The sequence below is a fragment of the Artemia franciscana genome, unplaced genomic scaffold, assembly GCF_032884065.1.
Source record: "Artemia franciscana unplaced genomic scaffold, ASM3288406v1 Scaffold_2328, whole genome shotgun sequence".
Lineage (NCBI taxonomy): Eukaryota > Metazoa > Arthropoda > Branchiopoda > Anostraca > Artemiidae > Artemia > Artemia franciscana.
In genome coordinates, this window is record NW_027063242.1 from 1 (window position 1) to 25,087 (window position 25,087).

General features: G+C 36.3%; 1 long non-coding RNA gene across 2 annotated transcripts in view; it reads left to right on the top strand.

The window, feature by feature from the left end:
• Positions 1 to 767: 767 nt before the first annotated feature.
• Positions 768 to 25,087, top strand: part of LOC136042884 (uncharacterized) — a 31,793-nt gene continuing 7,473 nt past the window's right edge. Inside the window, exons 1-3 of one of the 2 annotated variants that reach the window (XR_010621472.1) lie at positions 768 to 944; positions 9,138 to 9,234; positions 20,630 to 20,821. This is a non-coding gene — a long non-coding RNA (uncharacterized LOC136042884). Of the gene's footprint in view, positions 945 to 1,187; positions 1,306 to 9,137; positions 9,235 to 20,629; positions 20,822 to 25,087 lie in introns of those variants that run through there. The other variant, XR_010621473.1, reaches the window with a different exon arrangement.

The following is a 25,087-nucleotide window of genomic DNA, read 5'->3' on the forward strand; positions in this document are numbered from 1 at the left end:
AGACTAGTTTGCTGCTAATATGATGCCTTATAGGACAGCGTGACTTCTAAACACTTTTGCAAGTATATTACCTTTGAAATATCTTGCCTAGCCTACTACGACAAGTAAATACATTAATATTACATTAGCTAGGCTAACTTCTTCTTTCCAGGATAAGCTTGGAAAGAAGAGCTTATCGTCTTCTTCAAGCTAACTTCTTCTTTCCAGGGAAGCCTGGAAAGAACAAAGAGATCCTCATTTAAATAGCCTATTATAAATGAGTATTCCAAAGAAACTTACGTTTACCCTGATGAATGAAAATTATTTTAGTCCAATAAAACTTTAATCAGAGGTTGGCTAATAGGACTATCAGAGTTTAGTTGAGGCAGGCTAAGAAACTAATTTCAGTGCATAGCCTATGGACTGAACAAAAAATTTCCCTATAAAATATCAATTATCTTCAAAGTAAGAAATGTCACACAAAATTTATGAGAAAATATATTCGTACAAATTAATCTGAATTCTCTAGTCTAGTGTATTATCCTAACTGCAATATTCTATGCACATAATTTTATCAGCTTTCTATTTGGCTAAGAGTAATTGTGTCCCGCCCATTTTTAATTCACCTCCCGACTAGAATTAAAAATAATTAATTATTTTACAAACGAGGAACAGAAATAAGCAGTGGGCGGGGCCTATTATTTTTAATATCGGTAACGTGGAACAGATATCAGTCAAAAAAATTAATCACTATTAATTGTAATCACGACGGGGAATGCACCCTTTGTAGTAACTTTTCTGAAGTACCAGCTGCTAAATAGCCTCAGCTGGAACGGAAAAAGTTACTTTTTCGTAACTTTTAGTTACTTATTGTCTCAGCTGGAACACGCTCTTTGTCTGCACTTGGGCTGTCGTTTCAGCCAGCCCTTTGGCTGGCTGAGAACTAGTACAAATCAATAAAATTGGTAAGTATAAAGTTCTTTGTAACTTCTATAGATGTTTAGCCGACTTGCTCTAATGGAAAACTAGGCTAACAAAAGCTGCAGGCCTTTGGTGTGTATGATTAGCCTATATTAACAGAGGTCAGACTCCACCCAATTAATGTGCAAATATATACCCTGCATTGCCTACTGAATCCAAATTTATTGTTTTCGATCAAGTAAAATAGAAGGCTTTTAACATTTTGTTTTAAGTGCTTGATATATCATTGAAAATAATAAATTTCTCATCAGTTTTTTGGTCCCTATATGGGTCAAATCATTGACATCAAACTTTCAAACTCATTGTTTATTATAGATTCATTTTTAAGGTGTAATAAGTATCAAGGTAAAATTCTAGTTTAGTTATTTCTTGCTATCTTGGAAAGGGGTTAGGTTGGAAGGTAAAATTCTAGTTAATTGACTTCTTACTATCTCAGAAAGGGTTTAGGTTAAGAAAATGAAACTTTCAGGGATGAATCTTCCAAGTAAAGTATATCCTCAGAAAGTATTTTGAAGCAACTACCTCCACTCCTCTCTCTAGAGGGCCCTGACCTTTGATGACCTTTAAAAATATGTGTGCTATAAAATTGAAACCCTGCAAAATAGATCTTCTGCTTAATTGAAGTACAACAAAATTATTTTCAGCTTCATGACTTTGCTCAATACCTTTTTATAAGGTTTTAAAGATATGCCATTAAATTCCCTAAATTTTGAAAAAAAGAACATTGATATGGCTCAGAATTCTACTCAAATAACAGAATTGCATTTTCAGAACTTAAGGCAGAGACAAAGCAACTAGTAACTGAAAATTAAGGTAAAATGTTGTTTTGTCAAAATTTCAATTGGTATAGACCAGTCATGTTGGCAAATTTCAGGGCCCTCTTGAGGGAGAAGGAGTTGAGGTGGGTACTTTAAAATACCTTCCTAGGACATAATTTAGCCTGCAGACCTATCTCTGGAAGTTTCATTTTTCTAACCTAAACCTTTTCCAAGATAGCAACAAGTCAATTGACTAGAGTTTTACCAAATGAAACTTTCAGGGATGGGTTTACAGGCCAAATTTTGTCCCAGGAAAGTATTTTGAAGTACCTCAATCAATCAATCAATTTATTAATACTAAAGAAAACACCACTCTTTCCCTCTAGAGGGTCCTAACCTTTGATGACCTTTAAAAATATAGCCTATGTGTTATAAAAGTGAAACCTTGCAAAATAGATCTTCTGCTTGAATGAAGTACAACAAAATTGTTTTCAGCTTCAGATTGCTCAATCCCATTGCTCAATGCTAATACATTTCCTAAATTTTGAAAAAAATATTGATATGGCTCAGAATTCTACTGAAACAACAGAAATTACATTTTCAGAACTAAAGGCAGAGAAAAAGCAACTGGTAGTTGAAAATTTAGGTACAAAATTTCAATAGGTATTGACCCATCATTTAGGCAAATTTCAGGGTCTCTAGAGGGTGAAGGAGTAGATGTGGGTACTTTAAAATACCTTCCTTGGATATACTTTAGCCTGTAGACCCATACTGGAGATCAATACAGCAGAGGAGCCAATAAATTATATTTAAATGTTTTTGAGTAATTAGTATTTACTTTTCCTAGGGGGGACTGCAAACCATGTTATTGGAATGACTATAAATATGTTATAACCCAGTTCTAAAGAGGGTTTTTGGTCACATCCTACTTCCTCTTGTTTTGCCTTATGCTGCTTCTACAGAATTGCATATCATGTATCAGGGTAGGAGTCAATAAATATTTTGTCTTTTAGAGACAGGTCTCTAATGTCTTGCATCCTTTGTATTAATATGAATAGGATAATCATTTCTCAGTCTTCCCTTTTTTTCAGGAAAATGGTTTGTGTTAGTGTTAAAATGTGTGCTGAAGAAGAGACATGCAGTATAACTTATAAAAATGGTTTTCAAAAATGGAAAGAAATGTATGATACTATTAGGCCTAAAAGGGAATAGAAATAAACTACTTTATGTTATATATTACAAGTAAAATGTTGTTTTACAAATCAGAGGTGTATTATTTATTATTAAAAGATGCATTATAATAAGTCAACCTTAATATCAACATGACTAGTTCTTTTTAATATTGCTTCTCAGATTCTACCTCTCTAGGGTTAAAATTTGTTCCATCACCTAGTTAATAGGCAAATTAAATGTGTAATCTGTTTAATTTAATTTGCTGGCAAGAGGGGGTGAGGAACAGAAAGAAGATTTATTTTTAGCTTTAGCCAATCTATATTAATCCATTGTCTTCCCCTACCTTAACAGTTTTAGCAAGTGAGCTGTGGAAGTGCTAGTCACTGTCTTGGATTTGTTTTATATCTTTAAATTTCCTTGGCATAAAGTAAATATTTGATTATAAGTTGCTTCTGGCTGGCACAGCTATTATAATTTTACCCTTATGTGAAGATTCATAAACAAAATTTATTTGCATCTCTTTCAAAGATGCTGTCCATGCTATTGTTTCTATTTCATTAATTGAGCAATAATTGTGTACATAAAATTTTCTATAATTTTCATTTCTAAGAATTAGCTACAATATTTTTATGAAATATTAGATATGTTTGTGCATCTGATACAGTGTTTTTTCTATGCATGACTGTATTTTGTTTTCCTGAAAACTGGCATTTCTTGTTTAAATGCTCCTGTTTGTGGAGGAGCACTGTGTTGGCTAGGGCTATTCTGGTCCCCCTGGCCCTGGGGAACTGTCTTAACCCAGAAGTTTTATTTTTCTGATGTGCAAAGTAGTTTTAACAAAATGATTATCTCAAAATGTTTGTCAGATGGATTTTTGAAAAAAGGGCACAAGGAGGGTAGATCTGATATATTTGGAGGGAAATAGCATGGTTAGGATGGCTAGTTGCCCTCCAATCACTTTTGACTCTTACTAGTGGCACTAGAACTCTATTTTCAATCAAATGAGCCCCCTGTGTATTTTATATAACAATCCCTTCCATATGAAGTACCTCTGGGAGAAAAAATTGCAACCATATGACCTTTACCATAGGCAATGCTATAGCACTACCTCTCAAATACTCCTCCCAGTGGATTAGCATTGTTTATCTGGCAGACAAAGAATATGTCCAAGGTAATGGCATCCTCATTGCCTCACCACAGAGACAATTTTTTTGTTATGTGCAACTACAGATCTTGTCATTGCTGACATGATCTTGCCAGATGTTCCAGCAAAGACAGTTATTTTGAAACAGGGTTTCTCCTGTTCTACAATTAGCTTTATGCATTCTATTGATCAACTGAGAACAGAAAAAAAAAATTTTGCTTAGTAACAGTTGGGGCTTCAAGTTCTGTGAGTATACTGTTGATTTTCAGATTGGTTAAAATCTGTAATACTGCTTTGGCTTTGGCTATTCTGATGCATAGTTTTTTTTTTAGTCACAATGGGAAGCTACTGTACTGCCTAATTACTTGAAGTTTGTAATGTTTGTGCCTTTATCTCTTAGTTGGATTCCAATGGGTGAATTTCCTTATTTATATAGTTTTAGACTTTGGAATGTAGATATGTAATCCAGATTGTTCTGCTTTATTCCAGAGTTTGTTCAGAAAATTCTGACAGTTTTGCCTGTCTCTTTGGGCTAAACTATGGCATTTACAAACTCCTTTGGGGGGGGGGGGTTATGTGCAAACATGAGGGCCCACTCAAAACAAAAACAAGAAGTTCTTGTGCCTCTTTTTAAGAAGCGCGCTCTCTCTCTCCCCTCCTTTTTCTCAAAATCGTCTGATAACCATATGCATTTTGATAGCATTGTATGATAGAATTTTGAGATAGCCATTTTGTTCAGCATAGCCGAAAGGCTCAATAACTATGCCTTTGGAGATATCACGACCCCCCCCCCCCCCCCACAGCCCATGGGAAAAGGTCCTAAAGTAACAAAACTTCCCCGTTGTTTACATAGAGTATTTGTTATTGGGAAGTATGCACACATTTTTTTAGTTGGGGGGGGGTCGACTTTTTTTGCTTGTGGGATTCTCCATGGGAATGATTCGCTCTACGGAGGGAAGTTTCCAGGAGGTTAATTTTTTGGGGGAAATGCAACACTGGAGGATTTTGCCACAATTCCTATACAAAATACTTCTTATGTCTTGCCCTCTCTTTGCCAACTCAATTTTACCCATGGAGATGTTAAGGGTAATGGTTTGGGGTAAACTTTCACTGCTATTGAATTGTCTAGAGAATAAATCCTTGGGGAGGAGGACTTTTCCTTGGATGTATTGCCAGATTTCCTGACATTTGGCTATTTAAAAAAACGATTTTAAAAAATCAATTTTTTATTATTAATATAAAAAATCAATTTTTTATTTTTATTAATAATAATATAAGGAGCAACAATAAAATTGAAAATGAATAGAAATTATTAAGTATATAAGGGGGGTTGCTCTTCCTCAACACCTTGCTCTTAACGCTAAAGTTTGAATTCTGTCCCAATTCTCTAAGAAAGATTCCTGAAAAAAAATGTGTTTGTTCAATTAGAAGGATAAGAAGTTTTTAAAAGTACTAAATAGCTTTAGAGTAAAGAGGAAAGTGCCGAGGAGAAGCAACCCTTCTTATATACGTTATAATTTCTGGTCGTGTGAAGCTTTAATGATGCTCCTTACTTCCTCTCTTTTTCAGTTGAAGAAACTTATTTTTTTCAATTAAATTTCTTTAAGGATAAAATTTCAAGACAGATTTTACACCATATGTTGATTGCTATGCCCTCTCGAAATCCTGGTACTTTGAAGAAGGCCTAGTGAATATTAAAGGTGAAGAAATACCAATGCTCGAGGCCCACTGACTTGATAAGCCAAACGAAGCTGGAACTATACTGAGTAAAAGTGTCCTGTATATTTTGCCTATCTCGTTATTGATGGAAATGTAATGTCTGTCTTGAAGAAATTTAACGCCCATCCTGTAGCTCTGAGCTTAATTAGGCCTTTTGCAAAGAGATCATAATTCATTAGACAAAAAAGCATGTCCCAAGTACCTGGAAAGACAGTAAGTTTTAAAAATTGCCCAAAAATAAAACCTACTATTTGGCATAGTTGTAAAATCATACAGCCCTTCTTTCAGGGAAAATATTACCACTTTAAAGAAAAGCACTGAGACTCCGCCAAGGAAATGGGCCCCTAGTACAATTAGTGCACTGCAACGAAGATTTTCGACAAGCAGTATGGCATCTCCATTGTTTAACTCTAAATCACTTCTGGCCTATGTAAGTTTCACCCCTTGAGGAGTAAGCAACTCCTCAAAAAAAGCAACAAAACTAGTATGTAATTCCAAGCTCAAGAAATGGACGTTTTCTCTTCGTCGCACGTAATGCCCATTGCCGAAATATTCGCCTGTGCTTATTTCATTGTCCAAGCTAATTCAGTACCTGACTTCAGTCATCTTTATCTCCCAAACACAAAAACGGATTACACAAGCTCTAGAGATATTTAATTTTCACTTCTGTACACTTATTATCATATTTAAACCCATTATGAAATTCTTAGATCATTGAAAATAGCCATTGTTAACCCCATCCTTAAGCCCTACCAGCCTGAAAATAATATTTAATCCTAGAAACCAATTTCAGTGGCAACAACACTAGGTGAAATCCTGGAGCAACATACTTTAGCTAGGGTTGAATTGTGTTGAAATAAACAATCTCTATCTCTTTGAACAAACAAGATTCAGAAAGAAACGCTGCTCACAGGACAATATTGGCTGACTAGAGCATGATATATCCAACTCCTTTAAACATGGAAATGTAACCATTGCCATTCTCTTTGATCGGGTTGATGCCTATGGTAATGTCATTCACAAATAGCAGGAGCCTGGAACACCCTATTAGAGAAGACATAACCCAAGGATAAATTTTAGTCCACCTCTGTTTCATCTATATTTATCATTCATATATGAGCTTCAACTACAATATGCATCGTTTGGACTTTATGCAGACAGCCTAGGAATATGGAAGGCAGAAAGAAATGTCCTTGAATTAGTCAAAGATCTTCAACGAGATATTAATATAATCTCATGCTGTTCAGAAGCATTACGTTTATCTGTCTCCACTTTCAAAACCAAAGCGACGCTATATACTAGGCAAAACATGCATCCATACCAAATATTGCTTTGAATATTACTCCTTACTCATGAGTTTTTTTCAAATTAAGAAGGCAGGATCACATCAAATCACTCAGGAGTAATATAATCCAGAAAGTGACTTTTTTAAAACATCTTGCTATTTCCAAGTGGGGTTCATCGCCTGAAACAATGATAGAGTTTTATAAAGTTTATAATAGAGCAGAGACGGAATGTGACATCCATCTATTAGCGTTTTTTATAATTGTTCCACACATGTTTGATACACTGGTGTCATTGCAAAGCTTCTGAAAATTAAAACAATTTGTAAGAAAGATGATAAGAGTGACTGGGCTGATTTTTGAGGCATTAGCCTGGTATCTGTTGGTTGCAAGTTTGTTCGTGAAATGATGCCTTTTAAGCCGAGAGACGCTGTAGACAAAATGATGAGAGAAGAATAGCGTGGTTTTAAAAAGGCCTGAGTTATCAAAAACCTTTGGTCCTCAGTTTTATAGATTATGAGCAAGCGCTCGATTATGTTGATAGGAGAGCTTTAGCGAAGGTCTTATCCTTGTATGGTATACCAGACAAATACATTAAAGGATTAGAGCTGTATACGAGAATAACACTTCTACATTTAAGGAAGGAAATGAGGTTAGTAGCTGGTTTCGTATTAAACCAGGAGTTAAGCAGTGTTGTGTTCAATCGTCCTTGAAGCGGATAATTTTGACGGATGTGTCTTAAGGAGCACAAGAAAGGCAATGGACGAACATGGAATCAAATAGGGAGGAAAGACTTTTCTGTACTTAAATTATACTGATGATTGAAGCATCCTACATGAAAGTTTAATCTGAAGAAATTTGCTTAACATCAGCAAACTTATTCGTTTTTTAAAAACAACGGTGTAAACTTGATTAAGTTTGATGTGGAATATGTTCGTTAGTCAATTTTGAACATTGATATATTGTCTATTATTTAGTGTTGTTTTCTTTTTAGCAAGATGATCAATAACTTATGCCCAGACAAGATACACGAGAAATCTATAAATAAAGGAAGGCTGACGTTGGATCAGATTTATGAAAATATGACCTTAGCGTTGTATTCTGCTAAGTCGGTTGGGTGTAACATAAGAAATATCGAAGTAGACGGTTTGGTGAATGGGAGACGAGATTCAGTTCTGCAGCTCATATTGCAGATTTTTCGTTTAAGTTTGAAATTAAGTATTTTATGGAGTGTGAAATGGGTGTTTTTGTGCTCAACTGTGCAAGCCAACTTAAATTTTGCCGCTAAGTTACGACATGTTAGGTATAGATTTTCCATTTAAAACAACACTCGTCACGTTAGACTGATGTAGAATTCTTTAGAATCGTCATAATTATTGTGTATCACAACCCACAACAGCCAACTATTAGAAAAATTATCCTGTGTAGAGCTCAAGTCTACTACACACTGTCAATGTTAAGGGCACAACATACTCCAGAAGCTTAAATAAAGTAATTTTGAGTGCTCGGTTATATTAGTATGAAAGTCTCTTTTTATACAGTTAGAAAAAATCATTAGAAGGGGCTATTATTCTGTTTTCTCTACAAAAATGCCGGTGGAACTCCCCGTGATACTGATTTACATAAGGGTTAACATTTCCGCCTTTCTGAGGCTCGGTAAACCGAAAAAAAAAGATCACTTTGTAATATGCAGCAAGCATCAATATCTTCTCATGGAAATTAACTAAATGTCCCAAGTAAGACTTGGGTCTGAACTACCTTACTAGTTTTCCCATTCTGTTTACCGTCCACTGTCGCACTAGTATGATAGTGTTTAAGCACTACTTTACTTATTATTGTTAATATTTTTCTCAAAGAGTGGAGATACGAAACTGCAATTTTAAAGACCCAATTATGGTTTAAACAATTTTTTTGGAGGGGGCATACCAGTTTCCCCTTATCTTAATTTGGTCTTATGCGCATTTTGTGTTCTGAAACTAATAAAAACATATCTCAAAGTAGGAATTTGAGTTCAATGTCTAAAGCATAGTTAAACCGAAACGAAAATAATTAAAACGCGTAAAGTTTTAAAAACAGTTAGTTTTTATTTTATCTTTTTAGGAAATGAAAAGAAGAAGCGATGTAGAGACTGTGGAATCCAAAAATACTAAAAAAGAGGAAATTTTGTTAGAGAACAGAAGCTTACGAGAACTCTCTGGTATTTATTCCATTTTATCAAATTATTTAGCACATTTTCTCATGCCGCTTAGATATAAAGAAGGATGGGGAGTAACCACCTCCTCCAAGATCCCATTTATGTAATGCTGCTTGGACAGCGGCTGTGATTATGCTGGTCAAATGTTAAGACAGGATGCTATTGCCCAAATGCTGGCAACTCCTCACAAGCTCTACACAGCCTAATTAAAGAGCCCAAACTACAGAGCAAGTGACCCCTGTCCTCTAAGAGGCCAAATCTATTGTCGCTACTTAATCTTCTAAGATAAATTTATTAGTGGAATGGGTTACACTTTAAACTGTGTATGTTCTCTTGGATTAAAAAGGAAACAATAAGGTACAATACTAAAACAAAGAGAAAACATTTGTGCAACTGACTAGGTTTTAGAACCAAGTTTCTTGAGGTTCTTGGTTAGATATATGTAAGCGTTCTTTGCTTATGTTTCACCAAAAAAGGACCGATTTACCAAACCAGATCAACTTTACCAGATGATTGGTACCTTGGAATCAAAATCTACTGTTTATTTTTAAATCTTCATCTAATGTCAATAAATAGAATTTTCAATGAACTTTGTGGCGTTTCAATAACTCACCTGACTCTTTGAGAGCTTTATTATTGCAATATTTGGATATAGTTCACTCGTTTTTATGGCACTTGGTATTTGCCAAGTGACATATAGCAATCACAATTCCTGTTGGTCTGTCTGTCCTGGTTTTGCTAGTTTGGGCACTTCCAGATAAGCTGGGGCAATGAAATTTGGCAGGTGTATCAGGAACTTGACCAGTTTAAATTAGAAATAGATGTTTCCCCAATTCAACCATCTGGGGGGGGGAGTGGGGATGTTTAGTTCGAAAAAAAAAATGTATTTTTAACTTACGAATGAGTGATTGGATCTTTTTAAAATTTGTTATTTAGAACGATAGCTTGTCACAGAGCTTAGATTTAAAACCCCGACCAGATACAGTGACATCGAGGGGAGTTATAGGGGGGAACCTCTAATGTTCGAAAATGCTTAGAGTGGAGAGATCAGGATGAATCTTGGTGTTAAAAATAAACACGAGTCCTAGATACAAGATTGACATAACTGGAACGGATCCGCTCTTTTTGGGGGAGCTGGGGGGGGGGGGTAATTCAGAAAACACCAGTCTTGGTGTTGTCATCTTTGTTCATGATTCAATCCATCTTTCCCCTCCACCTTTAATTATGTACAGGGATGAAATTGATGTTGTAGGTATGATGATTACCTTAGCTAATGGTATAACCTAATTACTGTATAACCCTTGTGGGAGCAAGGACATCCAAAGTGTCCTGGAATCTGAACTATCAGGTAATAATACCTTTATTTTTGGTGATTTTAATTTCCATAACACTCACTGGGAACAATCAGCTGGTAGCAACAAAGCAGGAAGAGGAATAGACTATGTTTTGTCTAATTTTTCCCAACACTTTGATTTTCATCCCATTTAACTTCCAGACCAGGCATAACATTTCATGTAACTGTTTCTCAACTATAGATTTGCTTCTGAGCCCTTCTTCATATTATGATCTAGTCCAGATGGTAAAGTTTTTTTTAACTGAAAGTAAGGAGTGACATTAAAACAAACTGAAATTACCCCGTATATGAAAGGGGCTGTTCCCTCTTCAATGCCTCGCTCTTTGCGCTAAAGTTTGACTCTTTCTCTCAACTCTACTTTTTAAAATAGTAATAACTTTAGCGCAAAGAGCAGGGCGTTAAAGAGGGAACCGCCCCTTTCATATCAGGGGTAATTTCTGTTCGTTTTAAGTTTTAATGTCGCTCCTCACTTTCAGTTTAAAAAAAACTTTCTTTTATTTAGTTTCTGAACGTTTTTTAGTTAATCCATGTTTTGATTTCGGCTCTCCGCAGATGAATAATTAAAGCGAAATTTGCATATTTATTTATTTGGCTAAATGGCTCTCCCATAGTTTTGATCGAATGATTTTGAGAAAAAAGGAGGGGGAGGAGGCCCAGTTGCCCTCCAATTTTTTGGGTACTTAAAAAGGCAACTAGAACTTTTAGTTTTTTACGAACATTTTCATTAGTAAAAGAAATACGTAGCTTACGAATTAGCTTATGGAACAAACTTCTATATTCGTATGTTTTTATTACGTATATGAGATGGTTTGCCCACTCGTCAATACCTCGCTCTTTACACTAAAGCTTAAATTTCCTCCCCTGAATCACAAAGGGCGTAGAATGAATTTTTGAAATTACTAAAAATACTTAGCGTAAAGAGGAGGTATTGGGATGAGGTGAACCCCTTATATGCGTAATATTTTCTGTTCGTTTTAAGTTTTAATGTTACTCTTTACTTTCAGTTCAAAAAACTTTTTCATATTTATTTTTTCATTGTTTTTTTAAAGTAATGCTAGAAAATGCTGCGCTCCCATAATGGAAGTCTTCATCCCCCATGACAAATTCCTTCATGTAGAGTTTCCCCTACATGACCCCCTCTCAACCCCTCGTCCCCACCAAATAATCCCCCTGAAAACGTCTGTACACTTCCCAATAACCAATACTATATGAAAACACTAGTCTAAGTTTGTAACTTGCAGCCCCTCCCACGGGGACTGTGGGGGAGTAAGTTGCCCCCCAAAGACATAGTTATAAGGTTTTTCGACTATTTTGAATAAAATGGCTATCACAGAATTTTGATCCGACGACTTTGGAAAAAATAAGCATGTGAGGGGGCCTAGGTGCCCTCCAATTTTTTGGTCACTTAAAAAAGGCACTAGAACTTTTCATTTCTGTTCGATCACCCCGGAAAAAAAAATGAACACTCATCCGTGATTTGTCTTCTGGCAAAAAATACAAAATTCCATAATTTTGTATATAGGAGCTTGGAACTTGTACAGTATGGTTTTCTGGTACGCTGAATTCGATGGTGTGATTTTCGTTAAGATTCTATGACTTTTAGGGTGTGTTTTCTCCTATTTTCTAAAATAGGGCAAGTTTTCTCAGGCTCGTAACTTTTGATGGGTAAGACTGAAGTTGACAAAACTTATCTATTTAAAATCAGTATTAAAATGCAATTCTTTTGATATAACTATTGGTATCGAAATTCCATTTCTTAGAGTTTTGGTTACTATTGAGCCGGGTCGCTCCTTACTACAGTTCGTTACCACGAACTGTTTGAGCAACCCTGTTGCAGTCAGTCAAATCAGCAATATCAATGACTAAGTTGTATTCTTACAATGGCTCGAAAATACACAAGAACTGGTGGAATGACAAGTGTAATGTTGCAGTTCAGGCAAAAAGAAAGGCTTGTAAAATGTTTCAAAAGCACAGTCAAACTTGAGTCAAACTTTAGCGTAAAGAGCGAGGGATTGCGGAGGGGAAAACCCGTTTCATATACGGAGTAATTTCTGTTCGTTTTAAGTTTTAATGTCGCTTCTTACTTTCAGTTAAAAAAACTAGTTTTTTTAATTTAATTTCTGAACGTTTTTGAATTAATGCATGTTTGATTTTGGCTCTCCGCACATAAATTATTAAAATGAAATTCGTATACTAATTCTCTTTTTGGCTAAATGGCTTTTGAGAAATAAGGAGTAGGGAAGGAGGCGTAGTTGCCCTCCCAATTTTTCGGTTACTTAAAAAGGCAACTAGAACTTTCAATTTTTAACGAACGTTTTTATTATTAAAAAATATACGTAAATTAAGAATTAAATTACGTAAAAAAGTTTTATATTCTTATATTTTTATTATGTATATCAGGGGGTTTTTTCCCCTCGTTAATACCTCGCTCTTTATACTAAATCTTGAGTTTTGTCCCAACTCTTTAAGAATGACCCCTGAATCAGAAAGGCCGTAGAATTAGTAGTTGAAATTACTAGAAATACTTTAGCATAAAGAGCGATGTATTTATCTCCTCCTAAATACCTCGCTCTTTATGCTAAAATATTTTTAGAACCCCTCATATGCTAAATAATCTCTGTTCGTTTTAAGTTTTAATGCTACTCCTTACTCTCACTTGAAAAAACTTTTTCATGTTTATTCTTTCATTGTTTTTTTATAGTAATGCTAGAAAATCCTGCGCCCTTTTCATTAAGTTTCTCTTCCCCCATGACATATTCCTCCAAGGAAAGATACTCCCACATAGCTCCCTCCCCTCAACCTAACCCCCCCAAACCATAAGAATCCCCCTGAAAACGTCTGTACACTTCCCAATAACCATTACTATATGTAAACACTGGTCAAAGTTTGTAACTTGCAGCCCCTGTCCCAGGGACTGTGGGGGAGTAAGTCATCACCAAAGACATAGTTATTATGGTTTTCGACTATGTGGAACAAAATGGTTATCTAGAAATTTTGATTTGTTGACTTTTGGAAAAAAATGAGCGTGGGAGGGGGCCTAGGTGCCCTCCAATTTTTTCGGTCACTTAAAAAGGGCACTAGAACTTTTCATTTCCATTAGAATGAGCCCTCTTGCGACATGCTAGGACCATTTGGTCGATACGATGACCCCTGGGAAAAAGAAAAAAAAAACAAAAAAAAAAAAACAAACAAATAAACACGCACCCGTGATCTGTCTTCTGGCAAAAAATATGAAATTCCACATTTTTGTAGATAGGAGCTTGAAATTTTTGCTTCAGAGTTCTCTTATACGCTGAATGCGATGGTGTGATTTTCGTTAAGATTCTATGACTTTTAGGGGTTGTTTCCTCCCTATTTTCCAAAATAAGGTAAATTTTCTCAGGCTCGTAACTTTTGATGACAAAGATTAAATTTGATGAAACTTGTATATTTAAAATCAACATGAAAATACGATTCTTTTGATGTATCTTTTAGCATCAAAACTCCGATTTTTAGAGTTTCATTTACTATTGAGCCGGGTGGCTCCTTACTACAGTTCGTTACCACGAACTTTTTGATTAACTGATGCAATAAAAGAGTATAGGCTAAGGTGTTTGCTATGATTTTAAAATGTGCAAACACTTCGACTTATTACAAAGCAGAATATGAACCAATTGTTCCACTTAAAGTATAGAATAAGAAACGTCTATATTTAAGTTCACTGGCACCCCAGGGTAAGGATAGCTTCAGCCCGAATGAAAACAAACTAATATACATACTTTCTATCGTTTGTTTGAAAACAACCCTCCCCAACCACCCTAACTTTTTTTGAGAAATGGTATTACAACAATATTACATAAAAGCTAGACGGTGGAAAATTTCAATATGAATTTTAAAGTTTGCTTTAAATTTCAGTTGCCATCAAATATTTAATTCTTTATGGGAAAACATTAAAAAACAATTTGAAAAAATTTCCTCTGACTAATATATAATAAAGCTGTGTCCGTTGAAAAATGGACGGAACTAAACCTAAATAAAAATCTAAAAAGGGGAAAAAAAAATAAAGAAAAGTAGTGGTTTCAATCAGTTCGTGATAACTAACTATAAGTAAGGAGCGACTTGGCACAATAGTGACTGAAACTCTAAAAAACTTAATTTTGGTTTGAAAGTTATAAACAACTTTAGCGTGAAGAAAAGAGTATTGAGGAGGCCCCCTCATCTACCGAATAATTTCAGTTCGTTTTAAGTTTTAATGTCACTCCTTACTTTCAGTTGAAAAAACCTGATTTTTTTTGTAAACACTACAAAACTAGAATAAATAAGACATGCATTATGCAAAATTTAAAAATCCTATGAATAAATGAATAAAACCTAAAATCCATAAGAATTTAAATGAATATTGTACTCAAATTCAACTTAAAACAAACAAAAGTTAAATTTAATATTTAGGACTTAGTTAAAACATACGTGAATTACCACAAATGACAATGGAGCAACCACCCCCTCAAACGTCCTAAAGTCTAAAGTGTAATTATGGCATTTGGTATTAACCAAGTGACATATAGCAATCGCAAATTCTGTCTGTCTGTCGGTCCCGGTTTTGCTACTTTAGGCACTTCCAGGTAAGCTAGGACGATGAAATTTAGCAGGCATATCAGGGACTGGACCAGACTAAATTAGAAATGGTCGTTTTGCCGATTTGACCATCTGGGGAAGTGGGGGGCCGGTTAATTTGAAAAAAAGAAGTACTTTTAACTTACGAACTGTTGATCAGATCTTAATGAAATTTAATGTTTGGAAGGACATCGTGTCTCCGAGCTCTTATTTCAAATCCTGACCGGATCTGGTGACATTGGGAGGGGGAAACCTAAAATCTTGGAAATCACTTCGAGTGGAGGGATTGGGATGAAACTTGGTTGGAAAAATAAGCATAAGTCCTACATACATGATTGACATAACCGGAACGCATCTGCTCTCTTTGGGGTAGTTGAAGGCGGGGGGAGGCTTAATTCTGAAAAACTGGAAAAAATAGGTATTTTTAACTTACGAACGGGTGATCGGATCTTAATGAAATTTTATATTTAGAAGGATACCGTGTCTTAAAGCTCGTATTTTAAATCCTTACCGGATCTGGTGATATTGGGGGGGGGGAGTTTGGGGGAGGGGACCTAAAATCATGGAAAACGCTTAGAGTGGAGGGATCGGGATGAAACTTAGTGGGAAAAGTAAGCAGAAGTCTTAGATACGTGATTGACATAATTGGAATGGATCCGCTCTATTTGGGGGAATTTGGGGGGGGGGAGGGTTAATTCTAAAAAATTAGAAAAAATGACATATTTTTAATTTACGAAGGAGTGATCGGATCTTCATGAAACTTCAAATTTAGAAGGACCTCGTAACTCGGATCTCTTAATTTAAATCCCAACCGGATCCATTGTCATTGGGGGGGGCGGAAATCTTAGAAAATAATTAAAGTGGAGGGATCAGGATGAAACTGGATGGGAAGAATAAAAACAAGTCTAAGATACGTGACTGACATAACTGGACCGGATTCGCCCTCTTTGGTGGGGTTGGGGGGGGAGGTAATTTGGAAAATTGAGGTATTTTTAACTTATGAACGGTTGATCAGATCTTGTGCTTTAAAGTTCTTATTTTAAATTCCGACAAGATCCTTTGACATTGGGGGGGGGGGTTGGAGGGGGAAACCGGAATTCTTAGAAAACTTGAAAATTGGGGTATTTTTATCTGACGAATAGGTGATCAGATTTTAATGAAACTTGATATATTTATTTATTATTACGAATAGCGGTAAGGATCAATGCTTGTCGCAAAAACACAAAAACACAAAATGGTAATACTAATCTAAAGTAAATTGGCAACGACAAACTAAACAGCAAAAACTTCTAAATAACACGAAACTACACAACAAAACAGTCTAAATAAAAAGGTTTATTTACTAATGCACTCTTAAAAATTCGAACACTCTCTGCCTCGACAACCTCCAAAGGCAAACCATTCCATATTGAAGGATCTTATGTCTCAGATGCTCCATTTTTGATTAGAATTGGATCTGGGGACATAGGGGGTTGGAAGAGGGAAATAGAAATCTTAGAAAACGCTTAGAGTGGTGAGATTGGGATGAAACTTGATGGGAAGAATAAGCACAAGTTTTAGATACGTGATTGACATAATTGGAACGGATCCGTTCTCTTTGGAGGAGCTGAGGGGTGTTAATTTGGAAAAATTAGAAAAATAGAGGTATTTTTAACTTAAGAATGGGTGACCGGATCTTAATGAAATTTGATTCTTAGCAGGAATTCATGTCTCAGAGCTCTTATTTAAAATCCCGACCAGATCTGTTGACATTGGGGGGAGATAGAGGGGGAAATCGGAAATCTTGGAAAACGCTTAGAGTGGAGGAATCGGGATGAAGCCTGGTGGATAGAATAAGCAAATGTCGTAGATACGTGATTGACATAACCGTACTGGATTCCCTCTCTTTGGGGGATTTCGGGGGAGGGGTTCAGTGCTTTGGTGAGTTTAGTGCTTCTGGACGTGCTAGGACGATGAAAATTGGCAGGCGTGTAAGGAAACTGCACAAATTGACTTGATAAAGTCTTTTTCCCCGATTCGACCATCTGGGGGGCTAAAGGGAGAGGAAAAATTAGAAAAAGGAAGCTTTTATAACTTACGAGTGGGTGATCGGATCTTAATAAGTTTTAATATTTAGAAGGCCATCGTGACTCAAAGCTCTTATTTTAAATCCCAACCGGCATTAAGCCTCTGATTTTCCTTTTAAATCAATCTATTGATACTTAGAATTTTGTTAGAGATCATACCATATGAACTCTTGGCTCTTAGCTCTTCTGGCCTTGTCACAAGTGCCATATGAGCTCTTAGCTCTTGTTTTATGGCACTTGGTATTAACCAAGTGACATATAGCAATCGCCAATTCTGTCGGTCTGTCTGTCTGTCTGTCTGTCGGTCCCGGTTTTGCTACTTTAGGCACTTCCAGGTAAGCTAGGACGATGAAATTTGGCAAGCGTATCAGGGACCGGACCAGATTAAATTAGAAATAGTCGTTTTCCCGATTTGACCATCTGGGGGGGAGTGGGGGCCCGGTTAATTCGCAAAAAATAGAAAAAATGAAGTATTTTTAACTTATGAGCGGGTGATTGGATCTTAATGAAATTTGATGTTTGGAATGATATTGTGTCTCAGAGCTATTATTTTAAATCTCGACAGGATCTGATGACATTGGGGGGAGTTGGAGGGGGAAAACCTGAAGTCCCGGTTTTGTTACTTTAGGCACTTCCAGGTAAGCTAGGACGATGAAATTTGGCAAGCGTATTAGGGACCAGACCTGATTAAATTGAAAATAGTCGTTCTCCTGATTTGACCATCTGGGGGGGGGGGCGGTTAATTCGGAAAAAATTGAAAAAATGAAGTATTTTTAACTTATGAGCGGGTGATTGGATCTTAATGAAATTTGATGTTTATAATGATATTGTGTCTCAGAGCTCTTATTTTAAATCCCGACCGGGTCTGATGACATTGGGGGGAGTTGGAGGGGGGAAACCTAAAATCTTGGAAAACACTTAGAGTGGAGGGATCGGGATGAAACTTGATGGGAAAAATAAGCGCAAGTCCCAGATACATGATTGACATAATCGGAACTGATTCGTTCTCTTTGGGGTAGTTGGGGGGGGAGTAATTCTTAAAAATTAGAAAAATGAGGTATTTTCAACTTACGAACGGGTGATCGGATGTCAATGAAATTTGATGTTTAGAAGGATATCGTGTCTTAGAGCTCTTATTTTAAATCCCGACCGGATCTGGTGATGGGGGCGGGGAGTTGGGAGGGGGAAACCTAAAACTTGGAAAACACTTAGATTGGAGGGATCGGGATGAAACATGGTGGGAAAAATAAACACAAGTCCTAGATAGATGGTTGACAAATGGAACGGATCCGCTCTCTTTGGGGTAGTTGGGGGGGGGGGGTATTTCTGAAAAATTAAAAAAATGAGGTATTTTTAACTAACGAACGGGTGATCGGATCTCAATGAAATTTGATATTTAGAAGGATATCGTGGCTCAGAGCTCTTATTTTAAACCCGACCGGACCTGGTGACATTAGGGGGGGGAGTTGGGAGGGGGAACCTAAAACTTGGAAAATACTTAGAGTGGACGGATCGGGATGAAACTTGGTGGGGAAAAAACACGAGTTCTAGATACTTGATTGACATAACCAGAACGGATCCGCTCTCTTTGGGGTAGTTGGGGGGGGGGGGGGGGCTAATTGTGAAAAATTAGAAAAAAGGAGGTATTTTTAACTTACGAACGGGTGATTGGATCTCCATGAAATTTGATATTAGAAGGATATCGTGTCTCAGAGCTCTTACTTTAAATCCTGACCGGATCTGGTGACATTGGGGGAAGTTTGGGGATGGGAAACCTAAAATGATGGAAAACGCTTAGATTGGAGGGATTGGGATGAAACTTGGTTGGAAAAATAAGCAGAAGTCTTGCATACGTGATTTACATAATTGGAACGGATCCGCTCAATTGCGGGGGGGGGGGGGGTATTTCTGAAAAATAAGAAAAAATGACGTATTTTTAACTTACGAAGGAGTGATCGGATCTTCATGAAACTTCATATTTAGAAGGATCTCGTAACTCAGATTTCTTATTTTAAATCTCAACCGGATCCAGCGTAATTGGAGGGGGGCAGTTGAGGGGAACCAGAAATCTTAGAAAATGCTTAAGAGGTGAGATCAGGATGAAACTGGATGGGAAGAATCAAAACCTGTCTAAGATATGTGACTGACATAACTGGACCGGATCTGCTCTCTTTGGTGGAGTTGGGGGGGGGTAATTTTGAAAATTGAGGCATTTATAACTTACGAAAGGGTGACCAGATCTTAATCAAATTTGATATTTAGAAGGATCTCGCGCTTTAAAGCTCTAATTTTAAGTACCGATCAGATCCTGTGACATTCGGGGGAGTTAGAGGGGGAAACCGGAATTCTTGGAAAACGTGAAAATTGGGGTATTTTTATTTCACGAACAGGTGATCGGATCGTAATGAAATTTGATATTTAGAAGGAATTCATGTCTCAGAGCTCTTATTTCAAATCCCGACCAGATCTTTTGACATTGGGGGGAGTTGGAGGGGGAAATTTTGGAAAAACACTTGGAGTGTAGGAATCGGGATGATGCTTGGTGGATAGAATAAACAAATGTCCTTGATACGTGATTGACTGAACCATACTGGATTCGCTCTCTTTGGGGGAGTTGAGGGGAGGGGTTCAGTGATTTGGCGAGTTTGGTGCTTCTGGACGTGCTAAAACGATGAAAATTGATAGGCGTGTCAGGGAGCTTCACAATTTGACTTGATAAAGTCGTTTTCCCAGATTCGACCATCTGGGGGGGGGGCTAAAGGGAGAGGAAAAATTAGAAAAAATTAGTTATTTATAACTTACGAGTGGGTGATCGGATCTTAATGAATTTTGATATTTAGAAGGACTTTGTGACTCAGAGCTCTTATTTTAAATCTTGACCGGCATTAAGCCTCTTATTTTCCTTTTTAAATCAATCTATTGATTTATAGAATTTTGCTAAAGCTCATACCATATGATCTCTTGGCTCTTAGCTCTTCTTGCCTCGTCAAAAGTGCCATATGAGCTCTTAGCTCTTGTTTCTTTATAAAGTCCAAAGATCATTTGAAGATTTTATTGAGTTGCTCTTGTGTTTTGTTTATAAAGTCAAAATATCATTTGAAGGTTTTATTGAGTTGCTAGCTCATTTTTGAAAAAAAGTATGTAATATACCCATTTGGTTTGGGCATGACGGACACAATTCAGGATTAACACAAAGGATTCGAACAGCTATTGCGCACTGCATCTTTAAGCGTATACGGTGTTGATAAAGTTTATTCATTTATGTATTATTGCTTAAAAGTATTATGGCATATATGTATTATTAATTATATTGTTATGTATTATCATTTAATATTATTGGGTAAAATTATCCATATATTGCCTTTACATCTTACATCTTTTACAGGGCCTTTTAAACTGGCATATAAGACTTTACATTAGGTTGCAAACAGTGCCCCTACTGGTGACCCGGAGAGTCTGGTTGAGGCCATTCGAAGTGTCGGGTATTGTTGTCATTTGAGGAACTTCTGCCATTGGATATCATAAGTCAAAGTGGAATATTGCCAGTTCTGGTAAAAGCTCTAAAGACTGTTGAAAAGTATGAATTTTTATTTATTTGTTCCTTATATGTATTTTTTCGGATATTCCGTTTTGAAATAGAAAATTGCTGAAAAGTCCAAATGCTAAAACAATCAAGTCCAAAAATGAACTATTACATTGTGAAACTTGTTATAAGAGAAGAAGCTTCACAGGCTGTACATAATTTTCTAAAGTATGTATGAACGGTTCTTGTAATAGCTGTACCCTAGTAAGAAGGATACAGTAGGCCATATTTGGTCCATGTGAAAAAATTTTGAAACCACAGCCCCCTCCTGTGAAGCCACTTAAAAATTACATTTTTTTGTATTTTCTTCCCAAATTTATTTTGTAATAGATCAGAGTTCAGATGCACATGCAAGTTTCACGTTCAGGTTTATGTGTACTAAAATTCATTGCGTTTACTTACCTAATCCCGTATTCTTTGTCATTCTTTCCCTCCTCTCCATTTTGCAGGCTGTGCAACATTAAAAATGAAACTATTGACCATTATCCAATTGAAAGTAACGTGGTAACTTAATGTCTGAAAGGTATACAAAATGGAGTCTTAGATTGCCTCAAATCCTATAAACTATCGCCTGCAACAAAAAGCCTTGCCGACCCTACCCTTACAAAGAACACTGAGCTGAAAATATTCAAGTTGATAATCCTGTATCTTGAATCCAAAGAGTCACTACAAGAACTTTTTACTCCTCCGTAAGACGGGGGAGTAAAAAGTCCCTGCCAAATTTTGTTTTCCAAAATGCTGCGATAATTTTTTTGAGATAGCCATTTTCTTCATCCTAGTTGAAAGGCCCAAAAACTATGCCCTTGAGTATAACATGACCCGCCGCCTCCACAGCCCCTGGGTAAAGGTGTTTAAGTTATAAAATGTATCTATTGTTTACCATTAGTAGTTGCTATTAAGATGCATGTATAAATTTTCAGGGGGGACTGGGAATTTTCTGCTGGGGGTTATTCCACGGGGGAATTTTGTATGGGGTTGAAGTTTACAGGGAGTGAACTTGTCAAGGGAAATTATAGACTGTGGAAATTTGCCAGAATTCTCATACCAAATTCTTTTTATATGTATTACTTTCTTTTTCCCGGCTCAATCCTAAGCGTGGAGTGGTTAAGAGTAATTGTTTGGGGTAGATTTTAACCGGTATTGAATTATATAGAAGATATTTCTATGGTAAGGGGGGTTCCGTCCGTGGTGGTGGGATCAGATTTTTTGGAATTATTTAAAAATAACCAAAGCTCAATAAAAAAAAATATGTTTTTTTTCTATTGAAAGTAAGGAGCAACATTAAAACTTAAATCAAGCAGTAATAATTTCTAATATGTTGGGGCTTGCCCTCTCCTCAGGACCTCCATCTGTACGCTAAAATTTGAATTGTGTCCCAATTCTTTAAGAATGATTCCTGAAACACAAAAACATTAATTAGAACAAAATGGCTTTTTTAAAAGTACTGAAACACTTTAGCGTAAAGACCGAGGTTCTGAGGAGGGGGCAACCCCCTTCATTTACGCAATAATTTCTGTTAGATTTAAGTTTTAATGCTGTTCCTTACTTTCAGTTTTTGTGAAGAAACAAATTGTATTTATTTAATTTTTACCATAAAATACACTTCATTTTAAACAAATCGTAGTTAAAAACTAGATCTACGTTGCATGGGCAACGTGAGGTGTTGCGGCAGCCTTTGCTCGGCTTCGCCGAGTAAAGTGTTGCGAGAGCAACACTTTGGTTTTGTTTCCCCGCTGCGACTAAACGCTGAAGTTGTTAATCTGTAAGGATGCTAAAATGCATACTAGGTACACCAACTCGAAAAAGTTGCAAACTCCTCATTGCTAAAGGTGATTGTAGCCTTACAGCCGATTATTACTTACAAGTCCCCTACATGTCTTACCACTGGAACCAAATTGGTCTTACCATCAAATACAACGGAAACAAAAAATAGGTACACCAACTAGTAACCCCTCATTGCCGAGGATGATTATGAGCTAACAGCCGACTGTTGCTTACAACTCCCGTATATGTCTCACAAACAGCATGGGCCTACTTTCGGTTTCAGTGTGTACCTTACTACTAATGTCGTCAACCCCTTTAAACTTTCAAACTGGTATATCTCATGAAGGAATTTTTGTACAAAAAAATGGATGAGATATACTTTGATCAGCTCATCAAAAGCTATCGACTGCCGTCGAAAAAAAAATCTATCTGTCTTAGTTCAAAAGTTGACTTTTTTGCCGTAGGCTAAGTTTCTAACGTCATCACTTAGAAAGGAGCAAATGATAAACTCTAATTTCTTTAGCAATGAGAGAAATTTTAAAGTTTAAGAGGCACATCTGATACCATTTCTCTACCGCAATCCCAAGTGCGAAAAACCGAATGATAAACTCAGCTGAAATCACGAACAGAAATGGGTAGAAACAATAGATGGCAGCACTTTCGGACCCGTGGAAAATGCCAGCTTTTTTGTTTCTGTAAATTTTTCTATTTATCACTCAAAGAAGATATATTGGCTGTGGGGCAGGGTAACTGTCGCATATATTTAACACTTATAGATTTTAGTCCATCTTCAATATGAAACTGGTGCCTGCCTGCTTGCCTGCTAGAACGGAGCTTTCCACTCGAAAGCAGAAACATGGTTTGATGAAACGAAAGCTTGACTGCATAACTTCAGATAGTTTTCTTTGACATAGGCTATACAACTCCTCTTCACTTCACACACTATAGGCTCTGGCTCAAGGACAAGCAAAAACCATTCTTTTTGGCCCCAGGCAAGAGTTCTACGAAGCTTTCCAAAATGTAAAGTCATATTCATCAATCCGGCCTAAGGTCCACACTTTCCGTAAAAACCGCAGAGGTTAGACCCTTACCACTTTCTAGGAATAAGCTGAAATCGGGGTGCAAGGAAACCACGACAAAACCAAAATGTTGCTCTCGCAACACAATAAGTTTATTGGCCCTCAATTTATGGACCTGGCTATTTCTTAATGGCTAAGGACGGCTAAAAATCTTTATTTTTTACCTTAAATATACTTTACTGTAAATAAATCATACTTACAAATAAGTATATAGGCCTTTAACTAATGGGCCTGGCTATCTCGTATTAGCCAAGGACTGCTAAAAAATTGTTATTTCTACCAGAAAAAACACTTCAATTATACAATTGTACTTACAAATAAGTTTATAGACCCGTAATTTAGGGGTCTTTCTATATAGTAATAGCCAAGGACATCTAAGTTTTTTTATTTCTTTCATAAAATATACTCTCTTCTGAATGAATCAAATATACAAACAGGTTTATAAGCTCTTAATTATGGGACCTGGCTATCTCATAATAGCTAAGAACAGTTAAAAATCGTAATTTCTACCATAAATTACACTTCATCTTAAACAAATAGTATTTACAAATAAGTTTATTTGCCATTAATTTAGGGGTCTGGCTATTTCATAATGGCCAAGTATTGCTAAAAAAAAACTTCATTTTTAACATAAAATACAATTCATTTTTAACAAATCGTATTTACAAATATCTTTATCGGCGGTTAATTTAGAGGGTCAGGGTGTCTCGTAATGACTAATGAATACTAAATGTTTTATTTCTACCATATAATACATTCTAAACAAAACGTACCTAAAAATAGATTTCTAAGCCCTTAAGTTAGGGTTCTGACCATCTCACAATGGCTAAGAACTGCTAAAAACCGTTATTTCCACCATAAAATACACTTCATTTAAAAATCATAGAATCGGCTGAATAGTAACTAAAACTCGAAATAACGTTTATATAAAAACGGATTTTGATACAAAAATATATATCAAAAGAAACAAACTTTTATGCTGATTTCAAATATAAGAAATTTCATTAAGTTTAGTCTTATCGATCAAAGGTTACGAGTCTGAGAATATTTTCTTGATTGTCGAAAAAAAGAATAAAACAGTCCCTAAAAATCGATAGATCTTAATAAAAACTAGACCTACGTTGCCCGGGCAACGTGAAGTGTTGCAGCGGCCTTTGTCCGGCTTTGCCGACTTAAGTGTTGCGAGAGCTACACTTTGGTTTTGTTTCTTCGCTATCGATCAGTAATCACATTATCAAAGCCTATTCCTCAGCGTTGAAAAAAACAACAATAGTAGCGGAAGAAGGGACTAAATTGACTTTGCAGCGAGTTGAACTTTATCCTTTTCAATCGTAGACATCGTGACTGATGAAAACTTGGAACAATATCTTATATAATCTATTTGATATTATAAAGCTATCCGTAACTTTTCAGGATT